The sequence below is a fragment of the Rhinatrema bivittatum genome, chromosome 4, assembly GCF_901001135.1.
Source record: "Rhinatrema bivittatum chromosome 4, aRhiBiv1.1, whole genome shotgun sequence".
Taxonomy (NCBI): Eukaryota; Metazoa; Chordata; class Amphibia; order Gymnophiona; family Rhinatrematidae; genus Rhinatrema; species Rhinatrema bivittatum.
This window is the reverse complement of record NC_042618.1, coordinates 11086939-11105780: the sequence shown is the minus strand read 5'-3', so window position 1 is coordinate 11105780 and position 18842 is coordinate 11086939.

The window sequence follows — 18842 nt, the reverse complement described above, 5'->3', positions numbered from 1 at the left end:
TAATAATGCAAATTACTTGTGACTTGATAAGCTAAAGCTGTACTTGATGGAACTTTGGTCGAACTCAGTATGGTATGACTTATATTCTTATGTTATTTTGTTTTTGATACAGGCAAGAGCCATCCATAGACCATGCTGGCAATATATCTTTCAGCCATGAAAAATTCTCTTTGGGTTGACAGAGCACAATGTGGTCAAAAGATACCGGCTCAGCTTGCGGGCAATTCTAGCCCTTTATGAAGATCTGTGCAGTGACATCGACCCCATGGCCTATCAAAACCATGCCATGCCTGGGTTGATGAAACTTCTAGGCGCTTTACATTTTTTCACCACAGGAAGTTTTCAAAATCCGGTTAGTATCATTGTGGGGATAACTCAGGCCTCGTTCTCACAGCATTTCGCACAGATCTTGAAGGCAATGATGAAGTGATGAAGAAGTACATCGAGTTTCCTGAGGCCCTTGTGCAACCTCAGATTTGTCACGAGTTCATGGCAGTTTCTGGGATGCCGAATGTGTTGGGTGCCATAGATTGCACCCATATTGCCTTGACCCCAAAGTAGGAAGAGGAGAGCTCCTTCTTGAACCACAAAGAACTCTGGAGTAGAGGTGTAGCCTAGTGGTTAGATCAGTGAGCTATGAACCAGAAAACCAAACTTCTAAATCCTGCTGACACTCCCTGTGATCTTGGATATATTGCTTCACCCTCCATTGCCTCAGACACAAATTTAAGGCCTTATTTAAGTGTTGTGGTTACACATTTAGGTTTTTAAGTCTCATTACATAGGGCTTTTTTGGTGACCATCCTGCACTATTTTGGTATCCCTTCTCTGGACCACTCTGCCCATACTCTTCTGGACATGCAGCTTCCAGAACTGGCAACAATGCTCCAGATGAGGCCTCACCAAAATCCTCCTACTGGTCAAGCTTCTATCTATGCACCTTGCATATGAAGCAATGTTCTAAATAGTACTGCCATAAGCACAGAACGTGCAGTTTGCTTATTATTTTAATTATTTATACTCAGTTATTTATAGTGAGGATCCTCTTTCAGATCTTTAAGCTTTGTAGAAAAGATCTCCTCAGGACAGTAATGATTGGAGAATTTATATGTTCATGACTGAACATGTAAAGTGTGCCATCCTGCATATCTAAAGTAGAACCTATTTAGAAATGGTTTGCCCTATTGACATTGAACAGAAGAATCCAATCTTAATATAAATTCAGTGTACTGAAAACTTTGTCACAAGAAATCACTGGAATATAATGATCAAGTTAATTATCTCAGAAGATGACCTCATCAAGCAGTAATAGAGATGATAGTTCAGAGTGATGATGTCAAATCATCTAGGATGATACACATTTGAGAAAATATAATCTTGAGCTTCCTAGGTCATTTTTTTAAAATGTGCAATAAATGAATTTTTTTAAAAGGTGACTGCCCTTATTAAACTAAGTAAGTTTAATGAATTCATTGAGTAACTATGCCTAAAATAATCTCACAGATGAATTTTCAAAGGAGTTACGCATGTAAATGTAACATATTATTTATTTATTTATTTTTAATTTTTATATACCGGAATTCCTGTATACAATACAAATCAATCCGGTTTACATTAAACAATAAGTTGCCCTGGTTGGGACAGTCCAGCCTGGGTTTATTACAAGGAACATTGAAAAGTGACCATAATAAATTAACATTTAACATTAAACAGAACGTTTGTTCAACTTTTTACAAAGAACTATAGTAGCGACAACCGGGCTACCAAACATTATCGTAGCAATTTTCAAAAGCTATTTATCTGCACTTAATGCCGGTAAAACCTATTAATAATTCCATTGCACTGTGGCACCATAAGCAGTCTCAGAGTAACCAAAGAACAGATTCAGGCTGCACTCTGGTAGTAATCTTTACCTAAACTCCTTTATCAATGACAAAAAGAAAACAAAAGCAGCTCTGCTATTCTTGGCAGTTCAACAAAACAAAAGTAATATTGCAACTTACAGTTCAGCAGGGTTCTCTTTCTCTAGGCTTCCTTCTCTCCCCTGGGCCTCCTGTTCCCTCCTGGGCCTGGCTAGTTATCCACTTTCCCAGGGACCACTGCCCAGGCCAGGATTCCATGCCGTCTTAGGCATAACGTGTGCTGGGGCATATCTCTGGATCCGGACCTTTAAGGATTTTTTGGTTTTTCTTTTGTATACTCCTTTAGAGGAATATATTGTAAAAGGTTTCAAAAGCCCTCTTACACAGATAAAGTACATTTACATGTGTAAAACCCAGTTTTAAGAGTGCAAAGACTTTTGGAAATCAGGGCTTAAATGGTTTTTTTTTTCAGAGTAGATTTTCTCTTTGAGAACCCGGCTGAACTCACAGTTACCCACAAGCTATGGGTCCTATTTACTGAGCATTTTTTCCCATAGACACAAAATGGGAGAAAACCTTTAGTAAATACACCCCTATGATTGACAAATAAAAGAAATGAGAGCCCTAATGCCAAGAAACTAGAAACCTCCCAGAGTTCAGTTCCTTCTCTGCGCCCCACTCTTGCAAAGCCAAAGCCGGTGACTCTGACATTGAAAAACAGCCAGGGCTCAATTCCTTCCGAACGAATGCACCGCAATTGCATTCAATTGGTTTTAGTTTAGAGAACAGCACTGCATACTGTACATGTTTTGGGACCCGAGCTCCGAATAATAAATGATTGACTTCCTCTCAGCGGAGCGTACCTTTTCTCTCTCTCACGCTCCATTTCCCGACAGCTAATAAACCCTAATGAGATAGTGACGCCTTTGCACTTGTGTGATACAGCTGTCCTTTCTAACTTTCACTTCTCCTGTGACCAATTTGTCTCTCAGATTACAGGAACTCACATCCTTCCCTTTCCTTTCCTCTGTATTTTTTTTTATTTTTCATTCTTGGCAGGTTTTGTTAGACCCAACTAAGTCATCACCTGAGGAAATGCTCCAACTTAAGAATGTCAAAAGGCTTCTCTCAATTAAAATGTCAGTCTGACAAGTTAATCGCATGCACACAGCATGAAAGCCTATTGACCCATTGAAGCCCAATAAATGATTTTACAATTGTTTTCACTGTCTCTCTTATTCATTTTATCATTTACTCTCAAAAGAGATTAGTTTAGAGTGGTTGGGTTGAGAAAGGGATTGATGAGGCAAAGCTCCTTATTGTATTGGAATAAAAGGAAAAATAAACACGATACCCAAGTTTATTGACAGATTTTAAGGGCCTGTACAATGGACATATCTGGGAACTCTCAGGATTTCACCCAGGGAATTTGCAGGGTCTCAGGGGAAACCTAGAAATCTCGGGGCCTCTCTGTATACAGCTCAGCCACTCCCTTTCCTCAGAAAGCCTGCAGAGAACAGGAGAAGTGGAGTAACTCTGGAGCAGACACTACAAGCAGCATGTGTGGGGAGAAACCGGACAGAGGCTGCAATACACACAAAACTCAGATTGCAGCTGCAGTTCCAGGAGTTGGGAATCACTCCGCTAATGGTCGAGTGAGGATGCATAAGTCATGGAGCTGAGATTTACAAGGGGTGTGAGCAAAGAGAGTGCTGGAAGAGTTAAGGGAAGTATGGTGGGATTGTCTCTGGAGGAGGACAGGTGAGGGTGGTGGGTGGAGGAGAGAAAGAGAGAACTGTGGGAGGGTGCTAATCGATAGCAATCTCAGGGTGATCACAACTCAAAAGTACCCAGCTATGAGAACGGACCATCTTTTAATCATTCGCTGTTGAGAAATGCAAAGTGTGGCTTTCATATCTGGCTAGCATTCCTGCTCTCCGGGCTACCTGGGATGTCAAAGAATGATTCTTAATGCAGTGTTGCTATCCTGTAGCACTTGGGATGTTGGAAGTTGTGCTGGACTACAGAGTGCCAGTCACATGTTGTCGCTGTTGTACAGGATCAAATTTGTAGACAGGAACAACCACAAATCCCCACACATCATGGGTCCATCTGTCATTGGTATCCTGATCCCGAAGTCGTCCAGGAACTCTGTGATGCCAGTAGGTTAAAACCACCAGCAGACTGCAGTCGTCCTGCAGATACAGTACACAGTGGTTTCATTTAAGCTATAATAAAGCTAATTACAGGATGCTAGGAAGCTGCAGGATGCTTTCTCCTGCCTGCGGTTTTAAAATGACAGCACTGACCTTTCACAGAGTGCCAGCAAGACTTTTTTCGTGGATGGCCATGGCACCTGTTGTGGATCCATTGATTTTAATGAAGCAAATAGCCAGCCAACCCGGCACACAGCCATGGGGTGCCACATTTGCTACAATGTAATGCCAGAGCTAAAAGTATGTTTAGTATTTTAAAGATACCAATTGCGTGGCTATAAAACTAAAGTCATAGAGAAGTCTCCTCTTCTGTACTAAATGAAAAGTCACCCCATGTAGCCGGGAACAGTATATTTCAATGAACCCCCCTGGTGGGATTCATATTGCATAGGGGGACTTACTAAGCTGCGGTAAAGCGGCATCACGAGTTAAACAGCATGTAATGCATGTTTAATGGCTGTTTATCGTGCGATAACACCATATCATGGCACTATCGTGCAATATTTCATAAGACGTCCCCTTTCTATGGAAATAAGCTGCTTTGCCTGCATCTGCATGCATAAAATCGACTAATGCATGCAAAGCAACTGATGCATAGGCAATCCTATGTTAATAAAATAACATGGTTTACTTAGAAAACATTCAGCTCCGTTATTTTAGTGTGATTGATAGAGCTTCAGGTATTTTCCAAATTAGAGAGAGCACTGGGACGCTAACGCAGGTTCCCCGATGGTCCTTCAGGAAAATAAAAGAACCCAAAGCCCCAAAAATTGCAGTCCCCCAATCCTTACACAACCACAACGGGGGTCTTTGGAGATCCCCCCTGCTGCCTACTGAGGTGGCACTGCCCTCCCCCCCATAATTTAAAAAAAAAAATAATGAGTCCAGCTGCTCCCTTTCCCACCCCTCCCGTAAAATGTCTGAAATGCCCCTTGAATCTCAAGACCTCCCCCTTTGCCCATCCCTCCAACCCATCCAAATAAATTACATTCCAAGGCGTCTAGAGGTCCCACCTCCAATCCAAAAATAGTGGCCTGGTGGCTGCAGGGTTTTATGTAGATGATATAAGACTCCCAAGGCCATTTAAAGAGACCTTGACAAGTTGGCGATTTTCCAATGAAACGCTCCTTTTACCACCCATGCTGATTCCATTATGAGCCCCTCACTAAACCAGCCCTTCTCTGCCTTCACACTCCGCTTACCCCACTGAAAAGGCAATTTTCATCATTTTGCTACTGGCTCTAGAGGAGACATTCCCGCTTCTTCCTCCTGATGCAGCGTTTCGCGAAGCGCGCTCCCGTGTCGGGGGACCGGGCTGCATTCTAAACCTTACCTAGCGATGCACTGAGAATAATTTGAACTTGTGTATTTATTTACTCTCCTTTAATAAACATATTTACACTCCTTATTTTTGCAAGACACCTGCATTTTGTCATTGTTTCAGTTGTGGGATTTGCGCTCCTTTCCACGTATTTTTTTGTGGTGCAAGGGGTAAACCAGAAAGGCAGATCAGCGAGGTTTTAAAGGTAGAGGCTGAGAGGGGAGAAAGGAGGCTATTAAACTAAGGGGGGTTTGAAAGTCTCATCCCTTACCTGGGAAAACTTAGAATGAACTGGGAAAACTGGTAACGGTGTCGGCGTGCATATCTGTTAAAATGCCCCCACTCACACGGCAGCAGCAGCAATTACACGCATGAGTGCACCTCCTCTTACGTTGCGCACATTTGTGTGCGGTCAGGCTATTTTGTGACATGCGTGCATATACGCGCGTACGTTGTAAAATGATCGCACCCCTGGGCGCAGGCTGTCGAACGCGTGCACATGTGCAAACGCACGCCCTGTTAAAAAGTTACTGTCCCCGTGTGGAGTGCTTCCTCCTTATGGTAACAAGAATCAGCTGGCAGAGAGCTCGATGTGCGACTCTGGGTATAAATTTTATGAGGCTGCGGCAGTCTTGAAATAGTCTGAAGAAGTTGAACACCTGATCATGCACGTGTCTAGATGAAGGAAAGAAAGCATCATTAATAACCGACAAAGGCAAGAAAATGCCAAAGAAAGCTGTTTGGTGGCCCCATAAGTAAAGTTTATGGCATATGGAATGAAACGTATCTTTCATGTGGGAGTTGCTGGTCCCTTCAATACCACATTTTCAATGCATATTGTTATGTCCCATTTCTGTTTGTGCCTCAATGAAAACTCAGAAGAAGAGCTCATGGCGTTGTTATTTTCTCCTTCCTCTCAGTTCTTTAAGCGCTCTGTGAAGTTGGATTGTTACTTTTAACTGATGGTGAGGCTATGAATATGGATGGGGTGAACAAAGAGAAAGTGACAAGTTAATTATACAGGGAGCTCTGCAGAACAGAAAATTAGAAAGGCAGTTAACCACCAAAAATCAGATTACTTAAAATAAATGATAAGGCTAATACATTTTTTAAGATGCAAGCTTTTTGTGATTCCTAACTTAAGGTCCCTCCCTAACTGTAGACCAGTAGGGAGAAAATCTGGTCCTTGAAGGCTTTCAACAGATCTGGTTTTCAGGCTATACATGATGAATATACATGATATATATATATATATATATATATATATATATATATATATATAGATAGATAGATAGATAGATGTGCATACAATGGAGGACAGGCATACAAAGATATTTCATGCATATTCATTATGAATATGCTGAAAACCAGACCAATGTGTGACCTTTGCGGTGCAGAATTGCCCACCCATTCCATAAAAAAAGCAGACATCAGACTGCAGAGAAGGCATGACCAATGTAGGTCATCCATGACCTAATATAGACAGGAACTCTGCCAGGCCCCCTCCGTCTGCATGAGATGGCCTGCCTGAAAAAAATATGTGCAACAGACGCATCATCACTGCTGTGCGGTGCTGGCCAAAATGCATTTCTTAATACATTCAAGGAATTATGCAATTACACAGGGGCATCTCTAGCCTGCAAGGTTGACAACCGTGAAAACTGGGCATCAATTCTTGGTGTTATTCTGGGATATCTCTGGAAAAAAGGTACAGATTCTCATAATGTTCTAACAAATGTGGGTTTTGTTTTTTTACACTTTTACCCATATTAACTGACTGATGCCATCTCTACCACTTCTTAAAATGCTCAGGTTCAGCGGTTGTAAGTGTTTTAATTTTAAAGGCTCTCCAGTGTCAAAACCATTGATCAAAGTCTACTTTTGAAAATTCCTTAAATTGTCAATGAAGGCAGGAAGGCTTGGGATTGTCTTCCATTTAATTACAGAATGCCAGATGGTTTCAGGAAGACTGACAGAGTTACTTCAAGGCTTCAGGTTTCATGCATCAGCTAGGGATGTGCAGAGCAAAATTTTATGTTCATATTTTTAATGTCCGAAAGGGGGTCCCACTTGCGGCCAATATGGACATAAAAAAAATCCAATGAGTTGGGTATATGTACATATGTGCAAAAAAAAAATTTAAACCCCCTCACCCTCCTTAATCCCCCCCCCCAGACTTACCACAACTCCCTGGTGATCGAGCGAGGAGTGAGGACGTCATTTCTGCAATCCTTGGCGAGAAGCATGTGACGTCGGTGGCACGTCGAGTGACGCGGCGTCACGTGATTCCCGGCGAGTTCGCGCCGGACGGCTCGTTCGGCCCAAAAAGAACTTTTGGCCAGCTTGGGGGGGCCTCCTGACCCCCCCAAGCTGGCCAAAAGTTCTTTTTGGGCCGAACGAGCCGTCCGGCGCGAACTCGCCGGGAATCACGTGACGCCGGCGTCACTCGACGTGCCGCCGACGTCACATGCTTCTCGCCAAGGATTGCAGAAATGGCGTCCTCACTCCTCGCTCGATCACCAGGGAGTTGTGGTAAGTCTGGGGGGGGGATTAAGGAGGGTGAGGGGGTTTAAATTTTTATTTTGGCTCAACAATCGCGATTTCCCACATATCGAACATATCTATGTTCGATATGTGGGAAATCCGATCGTTTATGTCGAATCAATTTTTTAAGTAAAAAAAAAATATGAGTTGCGTTTTACTAATGCGGTCAATCCGAATGCACACCCCTAGCATCAGCTAGCCAATGGCATTTCCTGCAATGGCGACTGATGAATACACATTCTGACCCCCTTCCCTAACACCTGGATAAAACGTTGGATTTTTCATTTGCTTTTGAAATCGACGATGGACTGCTCAGCATCTTCCCTTAGCCATGATAAGTAAGCAGACAATCCTATGCATGTGTGTACATGGAGGACAATATTCAAAAGCCTTTTTAGATGGATAACTCACAAGTTATCCATCTAAGTGGCAAAGATGGCATATTCAGCCACACATCGCGCTAAATTATAGCCGGATTTAAAAAAAAGGCATTTCAGGGGTTTTCTGGTAAGGAATTATCTGTCTAACATGGCCGAATATCTCATATATCTGGCTGTGTTAGTTGTTTAACTTTAGAACCGTATGGCTGGATAACTTGTGCTTCCCTAGGCTGTGTTTCCGGCACAGCTTCGACATCACCGGCAGAGGGTTAAGTTCAGACCCCGCTCCCGGTGGGGTGTTCAGGGGGATGGAGGGATGGTCTGGGAGGGGTGGGGGTTGCGAATCCTGTTTATCACGATGGTGGGGGTGAGGGTGGGTGGGCTTGCAACAATACTTTCAATCCTGGGAGGGAGGGGGGGAGAAAGAAAGGAAACAGGAAACCGTAATATGCTAAATAGAAGAGGTGATATGGCGTGGAGGTTGTAAGGTCACTATGACCTCTTTCTTATTTGTTGATGGGGGGGGGGGGGGGGGAAATCGGGCCACAGGGCCCTGTACCTGATTTTTTGTTTTTTTTCAACTTTCTTGGTGCTGCTTACCTGGACATCTTTTACAGATATCCGAATAAGTAGCAACTTATCCAGCCACACAAGGCCGGGTAACTTAGAAACCTAACCGGCTAAATTCAAACGTAGCCAGTTAGGTTTTTAAATTATCTGGCTACAAGAGGTCAGATAACTTTAAGCAGGTATATTCAGCTGGCCATTTATCCACTTGAATATACAGAACAAGTTAGGGATGTGCAGAGGAAAGCCATAAGTTGCATTCGGGATTTGTATTCGTCGGGGGGCAGATACGTTGTATTCGGCAAGGGAACCCCCCCCCCCCCAATATGTTTATACATCAATTCTTATTTATTTCCCGGCTAAAATTAAATTAATTACCACCCCCACCTTCCTGACGCCCCCCCAAGACTTACCAAAACTCCCTGGTGGTCCAGCGGGGGGTCCGGGAGCCATCTCCTGGCACCGGTAGCCCCTGTGACATAGTAGGTCAAAGACTATCCGCGCCATTTTGAATACCGGCAGCCGAGGCTTGAGTGCAGGAATGGCTCCCGGACCCCCCGCTGGACCACCAGGGAGTTTTGGTAAGTCTTGGGGGGGGGGGGTCAGGAGGGTGGGGGATTTGTTTAAATTCTCTCCATTAGGCGGCCGAATAATTCGGCAAAGATTCGTTGTATTCGTGGGGAATCGTGATACGTTTCGCTTCCCCACGAATACAACGAATATGGCCCTATACGTTGCGGATTACCAATTTGTAGGGAACGAATGCACACCCCTAGAACAAGTTATCTGGATAACTTCTCAACTAAACAGCCTATTGAATATTGGCCTCATGATGTCCATATATATATGGAAATGATGTAGTTCAGAAGCTCCTTCCATGATGCATTTAATGCTTGAGTGATGTTATTCAATTCAAGGCTTTAAGTGCCAAGTACGACTTCAGCTTTTCATTCCTTAGTTCTCGAGTAATGCTGTTGATTTAAATATCACTGTTTGTTTATCATCTGTTATTACTGTTTTCTGTTTGATTTTATGTATGGTTTTCTTTTGGTATCTGCTTTGATCTAATATTGCGAAACATGCAGAATATACATTTTAATAAATTCTAAAGTTTCTGCAGGGTGAGATCCCACATACACTCAAGGATCATTTAGGACAGTACGGTGATCATCTCCCAGACTTAAACTGAGTGCACATTGGCATGGAGGGGTATTCATGTGTTTGTTTTCAGAAGTGAAAACTTTAACACAGGAATCTGTCCTCAGACAGAAAGGGGATACTGATATAGCAGGAAGACAGAAATATAAGTTAAGAAGGAAGGATAAGTGTGACTGTGCAGCCTGAGGGCACAATGTGGAGAGCCTGGGCAGAATATCTTACAGATATGCTGAAAGAACTTAAAACAGTGATCCATCTCCTTAATAATCTTTTTGCATTCATCCTCTCTCTTCCACCTTTATAATGCCAACCAAGGAATGACTGTTTTTGTGTCGCATATTTTGTCTGAAATATTTATTTTTTTGGCCTGATTTCAACCTTGCTTTTTGTCTCTTGCAGCAAGGGATTTTGTATGGCAGGAAAACTCAAGGTGACCCATCAGACTGACCAATATAGCCCTTTCCTAGCACGTAAAACCCTTGACGTGAAGGATACTGCCCATAAGGAAGAGCAAACTCTTAACTCTTCAATATTTTTTTTCAGACTGAACAGGCATTTAACTCCACCTCTGTCATCGGTGTATCTGCTCCTTCATTCTAATGTAAAACCCCAAGTCACCGGAAAAGTTATTTTGTACCAGAATTTTCCACAAATTCTTTCTCAAATATTATTGGGTTTCCTAGTCCTCATTTTCTATCTGTATGAAACATAGCAATGCATGTCCTTGAAAAGTTTGAATATACAGAATATTTCCATTTCAAAGCAAGCCCAGTATAAACTGAAATGGCGATACAGTTGTAAATCTAAATTCTTTCTCCATGTTATCAGCAGTGTGAGGCACATGTTCCATTATTCCATATATTTATGGTATCAATGCAAGCCAGTGGCACAGTCATGGATGGGCCTGGGTGGGTAGTAGCCCACCCACTTTAGGCTCAAGTTCATCGGATCAGCGATGCACAGCGGCCCAAGATAGGAGGACCTGTCGCAGGGCTGCAGTGGACATGCTCAGTGCTTCCAGGTGTACACACCCAGGGGAGCAGTGCCTAAAGACAGGAGAAGGCTCATGAGGCTGCGGTGGATCCCCATTCCATCGGTGGTTGAAGAAAGAAGAGGCCCAGGAGGTCACCGGTGGACTGCATATCACCAGCGGCCAGGAAGTGGAGGAGGCCCAGAAGGACACTGGTGAACCAAAGAACGAAGAGGACCATCTCTGGGAGATAGTCTCTTCTCCTGTTTCACCACCATGAAAGCCCTACAGAACTCAAAACCCTTTCAGCTAGCAGGTGATCTATGCTGATCTCACGATGCATAAGATCAGTGTAGAGAAAGTGCTAGCAACCGTGAGTTTTGAATAGCGCAGGGCTGTCACATGAGGAGGATCAGCAGAACAAGCTCCCCTTTCTGCTTCTGATGGGGGGACTGCCTGGGTTTTGTGTTTGTTTGTGTCTAAGAGATCCTGCCTGGGTTCTATATCTAAGTATGTATGTGTGTGTGAATAGGATCCTGTCTGAAGCTGTGTTTGTGTTAACGGGATCCTGCCTGTGTGTGTGTGTGTGTGTGTGTGTGTGTGTGTGTGTGAATGAGAGCCTGCCTGGGTGGGGATTCTGCTTCCCTGACTGGGTGTGTATATGTGTGTGTGTGTGTGTGTGTATGTGAGAGACAACATGTGATAGTGGAGATCCTGTGTGTGTGAAAGAGAGAGCATGAGGAAGTTGGAGCCTGTGAGTGAGATAGAGCATGGAATTTTGAGCCTGTGTGTGTGTGTTTGTGAGTGGCAGCCTGCTTGTGAGGGCATGTGAGAATTTTATCATGCATGTGTGTGTGTGTGTGTGTGGGGGGGGGGGAACAAAGAGTCTGTATATGAAAACCTGTGTGTTTGTGTGAGAATGTGAACCTGTATGTGAGAGAATGTAAGAATGAGAGCCTGTGTGTATCTGTGGAGGAGCAATGGGAGCCTGCATGTGAGAAACAGCATATGAGAGTGGGAGTTTTATGTGTCTAAGAGAGATCATGTGAGAGAGAGTGAGAGCCTCTTTGTATGTGTATGTGGGAATAGGGGCCTGCATGTAAGAGCATGTGAGCCTGTGTATGTGTGTGTGTGGGGGGGGGGGGGGGGAGGAATGGGAACCAATATGTGAGAGAGCATGTAAGTGTGAGAGCTTGTGGGGGAGGGAGGAATATGAGCCTGTGTGTGAGAGAGATCCTATAGAATAGGAGCCTCTATGTATGAGAATGGGAGTCTGCATGTGAAAGTGAACATATGAGAGTAAGAGTGAGAGCCAGTACGTAAGTATTTACGCTCACAAGAGTGTGCCGGGGTCCCCTACTGTGTAAGTTTGCTTCTGCTATGGATGGCATGTGAGTTTTAAAATAAAAAACATCAGGGGTAGTCAGCGGGGTTTAAAGGGTCAGGGCTAATAGGATAAAAGGGAGGGGCTTAGGAAGTACTGTCCTTTACTGGGGCAAACTGGGAATGAACTGAGGACACGGGTATTTTTGTTGGCGCATGTGCCTAGCAAAATCCCCCATTTATGTGGTTAAAGTGGCATTTGTATGCACATGCATGCATCCATATAAAATTGTGCACACATGTACGCGTGTACAGCTAATTTTATAACATATGCGCATATCTTATAAAATGACTTTGTCCTTTCAAACGAGCCGGCATAGGCGCATATATGTATGTCCGCCCGGCTGTTTAAAAGTTACCAACTAAGGCATTATTTATGAAAAAAGTATATCAACTTCCCACCCGTTTTAACCTTGGTTCCACACCCCACCCCGAAAAAAAAATCATTTCTGGCTCTCCCACTGATGCACGCTTTAAGGAAGAGTCACAAATAGAAGAGAAATTTGAGTTAAGAAAGAACATTCCATTATAACATTTGCATGAAGGAATCTAGGGGGAAACACAAGTGTTTTATAACTAAGCAGTTTGCATACCACAAGCTTTACAAACACTTCTGTGATAGTTATTGTAAGCTGCAGCTCTGATTAGTTTATGGATGGAACTAGCATTTAACTCAATTAGTGGTAAAACAAGTCATCCAGAAATGCATTCCAGGAGGACAGGAGCAAGCATTTCCTAGATTATGCTGGAAAACTCTTTATGTCCCTCATGTGGCTGCTGAAATAGCCTGGGGCACATGAGCCTGCCCTGTGGTAGAAGGGTTACCTAGGGTGAGAGGAATCGTTGGCAGCTCTATGTGGCTCACCAGTGCGAAGGAAGCCAATGGCAGTTGTTGTTCCACATATGAGAAGAGCCACAATGTGGAGTCATCTTCAGCTCCCCCTCTCTCCCCCTCTCTCCAAGTCCAAAACACTGCAAAATCATGTACTTACTTTAAATAATAAAAATAAAATCTCTGAAGAAAAAGAAAGAAGCACAAAAAGGTTACGCATTACACTAAACAACTGCAAAAAATGTGTAAGCATAAAATCTGCAAAAACTATTAATCTAAGCTCTGGCATCTGAAAAACCCTTGGATAGATAGATAGATAGAAAGACAGATAGGTGTTAGATAGATAGAAAGATAGATACAGTAGGTAGATAGATAGTAGGGATGTGAATCGGGGTTCGGACGATTGAAAATATCGTACGATATTTTCAAAATTGTCAGAAATCAGGGGCTCCCCCAAAACGATAGGAAAACCCCACGAAATTGTTCATGGGGGTTCTCTTATCGTTTTGGGGGAGGGCGGGAAAAACGGCACACAAAAGTAACCCTAAACCCTTAGCTTCCCCCACCCTCCCGACCCCCCCAAAAACTTTTTACAGGGTATCCGTGCCATTGGGCGGACCCTGTCACATGGTAGGAGCACGGATACCCTGTCACAGGGTAAGGGCAAAGGGCCATCGGCGCCATTTTTATTAGTGGCAGCCGACGGCCCGAGAGCGGGAGATCGCTCCCGGGACCCCCACTGGACCACCAGGTACCTGTAAAAAGTTTTTTGGGGGGTCGGGAGGGTGGGGGAAGCTAAGGGATTCATTTTAAAGGGTCAGGGTGGGTTTTTTGTTTATCGGCTCGGGCGCAGCCGATAAACAAAACCGCGATCAGGCCGGACGAAAAAAAACCCACGATGTGAATCGGAACCGGAATCAGAACTGATTCCGGTTCCGATTCACATCTCTCAGACCCGTCCTACCACATCATCCGATTCACATAACTCAGACCCGTCCGATTCACATCACTCAGACCCATCCGATTCACATCACTCAGACCCATCCTACCAGGACAGTTCACAAAGGAACTCTGCAAGTGCCCTCTCTAAAAATCGCACACCTCACTTCTACTAGGGAAAGAGCCCTTTCTATTGCAGGCCCCACACGCTGGAACTCCATGCCCATGACACTCCGATTAGAATCCTGCCCAATTAAATTTAGATCTAAATTGAAGACCTGGCTATTCCATCAAGCCTACCCTGACTAATCTTCCTCCCCCCGTGAACCCAATACCGCCATTGTATTTCACCCTCTTATACTCCGATCTTCTCACTGTACTTTATCAAGATGTGGAATTTATGATTTCTCAGTTGTTGTTTTTTTGTAGTTATTGCAGTTGTTGTGGCTATTTGATTGTTTGTTTGTTTGATTTGATTTTATTTAACTAGTTTACAACTCTGTATTTTCCTTGCCTTTGTCTCAGTTTGCTTCACCCCCTCCCTTTCCCTGTTACAATGTATTTTCCTCGCTTTTGTTAATATGTAAACCGGCATGATGTGCCTTTCTAATGCCGGTATATAAAAGTTATTAAATAATAATAATAATAATAATAGACAGACATTAGATAGATAGATGTTAAATAGATGGCCATTATATAGATTGATGTATTTATCTATTTATAAGCAGGTATTACCTGCCCTTCCTATGATCAGAGCGGGGTACAATATAGAACATATATAGACAATAGAGAAGGAGTGAAAGGTCAATGTAAAATCTTCTGGGGGGAGAAGAAGATGTTAGATAGATATTAGATAGATAGATGATAGATAGATAGATAGATAGGTAGAACATATGTAGATTTTAGATAGATGTTACATAGATAGATACATAGATAGACATTAGATAGATAGATGTTAAATAGATAGACGTTAGATAGATAGATGTTAGATAGATAGGAAGAAAATAGGTAGATGGTAGATGTTACATAGATAGATATATTTATTTATTTATTTATTTTAATTGTATTTCTTTGCATTTTTTTATATACTGAAGTTTGGTACACGCCTTCACTCTGGTTTACAGATATAACAACTTCTTACAGAGAATGACATAATAGATATTACAATGCATTTCATAACAAATATAACAACAAATATAAATATAACAACTACTTACAATGGATGTCATAACAGTTAAAATAGGTACACTCCATAACAGTTAAAACAAGTACATTAGTTAAGATTTAACTTTACTAAAAGTAAAATGGAGATATTTTGAATTGCTAAGTTAGCTTGGTTACAACTAACTTTGCTAACAGTTGGGGTAATTATTGGTTACTTTAAACTTTACTATCAGTTTAGGTAATTGATGGTTACTATTGCGCATTTACTTTGCTAACAGTTGGGGTAATCACTTTGCTAAGGTAGCTTGGTTACAATAATATGGGCAGCCAGCACTGATGGTCCCCTCCCCTCAGCTCCTTACAGTCTTATAATATAAATAACACACAAACAACCTTCTGAAATTCAAACAAGGCCGCAGCTTTATTGATACAATAACTACCAGAGCCAACTTAAAATTCCAAATTCCCATCCGGGGTCATCTTCCGCATCCCAGCACAATGACCCTTCCACAGGCCACCAAACCTGCACAAACCAGCAGCATCCCGCCGCTAATCAGGACCCCCACCACAGCCCCCAGCAAGGGGTCCCCAGCATGAGACTGAACCCAATCACACGCAGATGAAGCCAGAGTCAGGAAAGCCCGCCACCTAGCGGGTTCCTTGCTCTGAACCCCATCCCAACTGAGTCCTGGCTCTGGTCACTTCACATAACCCCCCCAAGCTGTGACAAACAAGCCCCATAACACCTAAAACAGGGGAGGGGATCAGGCCGGCTGCTCTCATCAAAAAGGGGCAGGCCCAATGGCTCCGCTCCTTTTTATGCCCCATTCAAAACCGATGACACGACGAGGCCGACCAACCACAGCTCTCAGGTCGGCCGTGTCAGCCCCCCCTGTTTCACAGGCACGCCAGCGCCGAGGAGGGGGGGGGGGCGGAGAGCAAGGATGTGCGTCCCGGCTCTTCCCCCATGCTCCCCACTCCCCCCCACCCCTCCCTCCAGCATCCGACCAGAGGAGCCCGACTGGCGCCCATATTATCATGGGCCCAGCGAGAAAGGCTCCCCCGGCCCTTCCATTAACTTTGCTAACAGTTGGGGTAATTATTGGTTACATTTAACTTTACTAGCAGTGTAGGTAATTGGTGGATACTGTTGCACATTGGTTATATTTATTTGTCCAAGTTTTTTTAGTGGTAGGGTTTCTTAACTTGATGTGACAATTTGGTGTTGAATTTGTTAGCCGATGCCGTCTTTGTAAGTTTATTTAAATAAGAATGTTTTGAGTTGTTTTTTAAGTTGTTTTTTTTTGTACATAGAAAGATAGACATTAGATAGATGTTAGATAGATAGGTGTTAGGTAGATAGATGTTAGATAAATAGGAGGATAGATAGATGTTACATAAATAGATATACATTGGATAGATAGGTAGATAGATGTTAGATAGATATTACATAGATAGATATTGGATAGATTGATGTTAGATAGACATTAGATAGATAGACAGACATTAGATAGATAGATAGGTAGATATTAGATAGACATTAGATAGATTGATGTTAGATAGACGTTAGATAGATAGATAGACATTAGATAGACTGATGTTAGATAGACGTTAGATAGATAGACATTAGATAGACAGTTGTTAGATGTTAGATAGATAGATAGGTAGATGATAGATGTTAGATAAATAGATAGGTAGATAGATGTTAGATAGACATTACATAGATAGACATTAGATAGATTGATGTTAGATAGACGTTAGATAGATAGATAGACATTAGATAGTTGTTAGATGTTAGATAGATAGATAGGTAGATGATAGATGTTAGATAAATAGATAGATAGGTAGATAGATGTTAAATAGATAGTAGATAGACAGATAGAGAGAAGTCCTGGCAGCTTTCTCCCACTCCTTTAGTCTTCCAGCTCGAGCAGAACCAGGGCTGGCATTCTGGCGCCATTGCTTTCAATTACAAATACCTGAGGATTTTTCTCCTATTTGATATTCCTCCTCCAATCAATCCAGTCACCAGTTTAGTCATTGTGTCAACTCAGTCTTTTGGCTGGGTGGCTCATTCCTGAAGCCTGAATCTGGCCACTAAGTATCACCCTTGAGCGTTAAGCATAACTCCCTCCCCTACCCCATCCCAGGAGGCTGTGGATGTTGCCTCGGCAACATCCTCAGCCCATTCAGGGGGTAGACAACCTGATTTAGGGATTGAACTGGGAACCTTCTACATTGAACTGTAGGAATAAAAGCTCTAAGTTTCACCAGTGCCATACAGCAGCCTGGCTTGTATCTCAGAAATGCAGAGATGCTGAACGTCTGATAAAGCTGTAATACGTGACTGGCTCAGCTCCAGTGCCAAGCCATTGTTTGTCTAAGCCTCTGTTGAAGAATGAAATCTCTCACAGGCCGATAGAGTAAAGTCTGCGGGAGAGCGGGCGAACGCCCACTCTCCCGGCGCACGCACCGGCCACTCACTTGGCTGCACATTTTACTTTCTGTATCCCGCGCGCATACCTAATAGGGCCCTCAACATGCATTTGCATGTTGAGGGCGCTATTAGGTGCTGCGGGTTGGACGCGCGTTTTCCTCCCCTTACTGAATAAGGGGTAAGGGAAAACGCGCGTCCAAGAGCAGGCTAACAGCCTCCAGTCCAGAGAGGACTGGAGGCTGACTTGTCAGAGTAGTTAAATCACAAGCGGATTGTGATAAATTGCAGGAGGACCTTGTGAGACTGGAAGGTTGGGCATCCAAATGATAGATGAAATTTAATGTGGACAAGAGCAAGGTGATTCATATAGGGAAAAATCAACAAACAAGATAGATGCCAAATGCCCTTTGTGAACATTTATTGAAGTGGAGACCTAAAAATGCCCGACTCAGGCCGAGTTTCACCACTACCCACGTGGCCGCCTCAAGGATCTGAACCTACATTTCGATAAGAGTGGAGACTACACTGCTAAGTATTATCGAACTGATAGGAATATTAACTGGTGCTGTTCAAACCTGCAAACTGAATGATATATGTAGGTTCAGATCCTTGAACTAATCAGGCCCTGAGGCAGCCACGTGGGTAGTGGCGAAACTCGGCCTGAGACGGGCATTTTTACGTCTCCACTTCAATAAATGTTCGCAAAGGACATTTGGCATCTATCTTGTTTGTTGATACCATTTCGGCTTTCATAGATCGCCTCCCTTCTTGTTTTGAGGGTCTATAGGAAAAAATAATCCATGCTGTAAGTTAGCTGGCAAAAAAGTGCATCAGTTATTCCAATTTTCCAAGTGATTTTATGAGCATAAGTCTCTTTTGAAAGTTAGGCCAGCAAAATTACCCGTACATAATTACACCTGATATTTGCTGCACATTGTTTTGTTTCTAGAGAATTTACACTCTACACTGTTTCACCTTGGGGTGTTTGTTTATTGGCTGACAGGTAAAAGGGTCTGGGTGCACTAGTAAAATATTCATTTTAGGGGCAGCTCCCCTCAGAGGTTCATTC